Raw genomic sequence first — 6,000 nt, 5'->3', positions numbered from 1 at the left:
TGCTGTACAGCATAGTATTTCAGTCATACATATACATACATATATTTGTTTTCATATTCTTTTTCATTATAGGTTACTACAAGATGTTGAATATAGTTCCCTGTGCTATACTGAAGAAACTTGTTGTTTATCTATTTTTTTATATAGTAGTTAGTATGTGCGAATCTCGAACTCCATTTTATCCCTTCCCAGCCCCTCCCTCCCCTGGTAACCATAAGTTTGTTTTCTATGTCTGCAATTCTGTTTTGTAATCTGTTTCTGTTTTGATTCTATTTCTGCTTGAGTCTTTTTATTTAGCTGATAAATACCAAATGCTTGCCATGGCTTTAGCATGGTGCTAAGATCTTTACATGCTAGATCCCCTGTAATCCTCCAAACACTCATATGTGGTAGAGAGTATTAGTAAAAGAGGAACAGCATGAGCAAAGGCAGGACTGAGAAACACAGCTTGTTCCAGCCCACACCTGAAAACAGGGGTCTCCCAGGCTCTTTGGGAGAGTAGGAGCCCAACCTTAACAGAGTCAGTTAACAAAGTGCAGATGTGTTTACATGGGCCAGCACCTCCCTCCCAGCTTTCTGTAATTTTCACCTCTCTGGCTCTACTGAGCACCTGCTCAGCACCCTCCTTATTCCCTCATTTCCCCTTAAAACGCCATCACCTCTATACAAATTAAAGCTGTGTGTGCTTTACCCTTAATTCTTTTCTCTATTGCAACACTGTATTACTGATTAAGATCTATCCTTACCACTGTCTCTATCATCTGGCTTTGTTTACCTTTGACCAAAGCCCTGCAGGCCGCCTCTGGGCAGTGACCTCTTTATCTCAGGATGACTCTTGCAGATTGGGGATTTTGAGTCCCATTACTGCTGAGAACTTGCACAAGTGTAAAAGAATCATCATGGGTGGCAGCTGCAGTGTTGGGTAATGTCCCAACAGAGGACCCAGCAGGAGCAGAGTTACACAGGTATAAAATCTGGCCGGGCAGCGGCAGGCTGGGAGCATTCAGGATGGTGGCCTCTCAGTTAGGACAATGGTTTTCTTCTATAACTGGGGCTACAGCCCAAACCTGTTGGCTTGGCTGGGCTATGAGAAGCACGTGTTCTAGGTTGAGTGAAGCACAAACGCATCTGGGTGTGCTCCTAGCCTACACGAGCTATTGGAAAGGAACACGAACTTTTTCTGAGCTGACTCAAAGGGTTAGGAGGAGAATACCACTCATGATTTTCAGGAAACCTGGAAGTCAACACAGCGATGGTGGTGTCTTTAGGATAGAATGCCATTTCCATCTCTAGTTCGTTCTAGTTTATAAACTAGGCTACATTTCCATTTTATTCCTTCCTGTTGGAACTTAAGCAATAGATTATTTTTCCATCAGAAAGCAGGCTTTCAGGATTTTTGGCCTAATACTTCCTATATCTCTATTCCTAAAATATTACCTGAGTAAATATTATCAAAATCATCATAGATTTAAACTTGGAGTACTTGAAATATGTATAAAAGAAACAGCAGGTAGGTCATCTTTGTGTTTATAGCACTGTCCCAAATTACTATTTTTTAAAAAAATTTGTTAGATCATTTTAAAATGGCATTTTTTAGCTACCAGGTGGATTTTTTTTTGGTTTGGTAACTAATTTGTATATGTAGCAGTGGCAACTTATTTTTTTGAAAAAGTAATATGATTCTGAGTTTACCACATTGTTAGAAAGGTTATTAGATTTTTTTTTTTAGATTCTTTCAGAAAATGTTACAAATTTAATACTCTAACTCTCCTGAACTTGGTAACAGCAGCACAGAGAATGCTGTGAGGGTTCGGAGTGGTCCCACCCTAAGAGGCTTGAAGGACTGTGAAGGGGAGAAACCTCTCTCAAAAGGACCTCGGATGTAAGTACAAAGGTAAGAAAATAGAATTCAACAGCTGGGAGCCCATAGCCCAAACACAATGAGTAGGGAAAATAATGAGGGAAATACTTCGGTGATCACAGGCCTGTATCCACCCGGAAGTTACAGCACGTTCCCTACTGATAATTTATATCCAGTAAGAATTGAATTATGCTGAAAACGTTTCCCCTGACTGGTGTCTTACGTGACAAAATGAGAATGAGAACACTAGAGTGGGTTTTCCAAATTAAGTTTCTTCATTCATTTAAGAACATGAGCTAAGCTCTTCTTAGAAGATTAAGATGTTATTTGTTTTATAAAAGTATGATTATAGGCCTTAGCACTACACCCTTTGTTCTGGTTTCCCTGGAAGCAGACCCTGTAGCAAGGATTTGAGTGCCCGTAGTCTACCTGGATGTGAAGGGAACTCCTGTAAGGGAATGTAGAAGTGAGACAAGGCAGAAAAGACAACCAAAAAACGGAGCATCATCCAGCCACTGCCACAACGGATGACAGGAGCTCAGTCCAGGGAGAAGGCACATGCCTTCTCCCAGATGTTTCCTCAGATACTTCATTGTGCATGGGTGGCCCTAGGGAATGGGCCACTGACAGTGGCTTCGAGAGCCATTTTATTTTCACCGATCTTACCTTGGCAATGTGATGTCAGTCATTGTTGGTGGTTCCCCACTTACCTTTTCCAACCCTCCCCCAATTAACTCCAAACATCCAAAAGTCTGGGACACTGACATTCCAGCCAGAGGTTCTCAGTCAGCTGGCAATGTAACAACAGCAGAGGGCAGGTGCAGCTCACAGCGAAGAGGCAAACTCCTGTCAACCATGCTGAAGGGGAAGGAGGACTCCAGACTGAGCAATAGAAGACACTCAGGGGTGCCCTTCCTGACCCTCAAATCCAACAAGGGCCAAATTCTAGCCTTCCTAGTCTGTCTCTTCTTTGAGCTCTTTTGGTAAGACAACACTATTTGGGGAGGAAAAGGAATCATTAGATACATTCTGAACATGATTTGCTTAACTGTCCTCTCAGCAACTGCTTTAGAAATTTCTCCGTGCTGCTCCAGCCTCCTAAAGCACCTCCTGAGGGTTGGCCCACATTGACAGTAACTTCTGGAGCAATATTTACTCTCCCCCAACTTTGTACCCAACAATATAACTCTAATTGTATCAAGTGGTGTCAAGAAGGGCCTCCAAATACATAAAAATGTGAAGTGATTCTTTTTGGAAGGAAAACATTTTGGGAGGGGCAGAGGGAGGAGGAGTGATTATGAAATTATATAGTAATATGGTAACTCAAAAATAATGAGAAACTCTAAACTTGTTAATACTGTTGTAGAGAAATGAGTTCACATCTGTTTAGCTTGCTTGGTATAACACCTAGAATGAGCACGTTAAAAAAAAAAACCTAATGTGTACACCAGAAAATAACACAATATTGTAAATCAACTATACTTCAATTTAAAAAAAGACTCAAGGCCACTATTAGAAAAACAAATAAGTCCCCACCTCCTGGGCAGTTTCCTGCTGCCTTGCTAGAGACTCTGGTTACCATAGGCATCTCAAACTGGAGACAAAGAACTTGTTAACATTGAACAGTTACTGGGTACTTTACTCTCATTTAATTCACCCCTGATAACTATTGAGACAACCCGCTGAGATGAGCATTATGGAAATCCAGACCAGGAGAATGCAGGAAAATTCCTGAGCCTCATGACTCACCAGTGGCAGACCTAGTATTCAAACCCATCTAAAGCTACCATTTCTTAACCACTCAGTGGCTTCCAATGTTATCCCCATGTTCTAACCCTCTCCCTTTAATCTTCAGCAAGGTGTTTGAGATCCAACAGTTTAAAAGTGATTGTCAATCCTAATATATTTTTAGTGTATATATTTTAAAAAATTTTATTAAAGTGTAGTTGATTTGCAATGTTAGTTTCAGGTGTACAGCAAAGAGATTCAGTTATACATATACATACATATATATTTTCTTTTCAGATTCTTTTCCAAGTGTATATTTTTAAACAGTGATTTAAAACTCTTTCTTTTGAACTTTATCAATCTTGGCACTAATTCCTAAAATTGCTTTATTTTTAATTTTAATTTTTTTATTGACATACAGTTGATGTATAATACTATACAAGTTTACAGATGTACAACATAGTGACTGACAATTTACAAAGGTTACACTCCATTTATAGTTATCACAAAATATTGGCTACATTCCCTGTGTTGGACAGTATATCCCTGCGGCTTATTTTATACCTAATAATTTGTACCTCTCAATCTCTCACCCCTATATATTGCGCCTCCTCACTTCTCTCTCCTCATTAGTAACTCCTAGTTTGTTCTGTGAGTCTGCTTTTTTGTTATGTTCACTAGTTTGTTGCAATGCAATCCCTTTAAAATTTTTTATTTAAGTGTAGTTGATTTGCAATGTTAGTTTCAGGTGTACAGCAAAGTGATTCAGTTATACATATACATACATATATATTTTCTTTTTTCAGATTCTTTTCCAAGTGCATATTGCATTGAATCTGTAGACTGCCTTGGGTAGAATGGTCATGGGGTAGTATGGTCATTTTAACAATATTCTTCCAATCCAAGAACATGGCTTATCTTTCCATCTGTTTGTGTTGTCTTCAGTTTCTTTCATCAGTGTCTGGCAGTTTTCTGATCATAGGTTTTTTTACCTCCTTAGGTAGGTTTATTCCTAGGTATTTTACTCTTTTTGATGTGATCGTAAATAGGACTGTTTCTTTAATTTCTTTTTCTGATGGTTCATTTTTAGTGTCTAGAAATACAACAGGTTTCTGAATATTAATTTTGTATCCTATAACTTTACCGAATTCATTGATGAGCTCTAGTAGATTTCTGGTGGCATCTTTAGGATTTTCTATGTATAGTATCATGTCACCTGCAAATAGTGACATTTTATTTCTTCCTTTCCAAGTTGGGTTTCTTTATAACTTTTTCTTTGATTGCTGCAGCTAGAACTTCAAAACTGTGTTGAATAAAAATGGTGAGAGTGGGCATCCTTGTCTTGTTCCTGATTTTAGAGGAAATGCTTTCAGCTTTTCACCACTGAGTATGATGTTAGCTGTGGGTTTGCATTATATGGCCTTTATTATGTTGAGGTATGATTCCTCTATTCCTACTTTCTGGAGAGTTTTTATCATAAATCGATGCTGAATTTTATCAAAAGCCTTTTCTGCATCTGTATATGATCATATGGCTTTTATTTTTCTATTTGATAACGTGGTATTGCACACTGATTGATTTGCGATAGTGAAAAATCCTCACGTCCCTCGGGTAAATCCCGCTTGATCATGGTGTATGATCCTTTTAATGTATTGCTGGATTCGGTTTGCTAGTATTTTATTGAGGATTTTTGCATCTATGTTCATCAGTGATATTAGCCTGTAATTTTCAATTTTTGTGATACCTTTGGTTTTGGTATCAGGGTGATGCTGGCCTCATAGAATGAGTCTGGAAGTGTTCCTTCCTCTGCAATTTTTTGGAATAGTTTCAGAAGGATAGATGTTATAAGCCTCTAAATGTTTGGTAGAAATAACCTGGGGAGCCATCTGGTCCTGGACTTTTGTTTGTTGGGAGTTTAAAAAATTACTGATTCAATTTCAGCCCTGTTAATCGGTCTGTTCATATTTTCTATTTCTTCCTGGTTCAGTCTTGGGAGATTGTACCTTCCTAAGAATTTGTTCATTTATTTCTATGTCCATTTTCTTTAGCATATAGTTGTTCAGAGTAGTCTCTTACAATTCTTTGTATTTCTGTGGTGTTGGTTTTAACTTCTTTTTCATTTCTGATTTTATTGATTTGGGCCCTCTCTCCTTTTTTCTTGGTGAGTCTGGCTAAAGGTTTGTCAATTTTATCTTTTCAAAGAAACAGCTTTCAGTTTCGTTGATCTTTTCCATTTTTTTTAAAGTCTCTTTTATTTATCTGCTCTAATATTTATAATTTCTTTCCTTCTACTAAATTTGGGGTTTGTTCTTCCTCTAGTTTCTTTAGATGTAAGATTAGGTTTTTTATTTGCAATTTTTCTTGTTTTCTGAGGTAAGCTTGTATCACTATAAACTTCCATTAGAACTGCT

This window comes from Camelus bactrianus, chromosome 8 (genome assembly GCF_048773025.1).
Source record: "Camelus bactrianus isolate YW-2024 breed Bactrian camel chromosome 8, ASM4877302v1, whole genome shotgun sequence".
NCBI lineage: Eukaryota > Metazoa > Chordata > Mammalia > Artiodactyla > Camelidae > Camelus > Camelus bactrianus.
The sequence above is the reverse complement of the archived record's forward strand: the minus strand, read 5'-3'. Positions refer to the sequence as shown.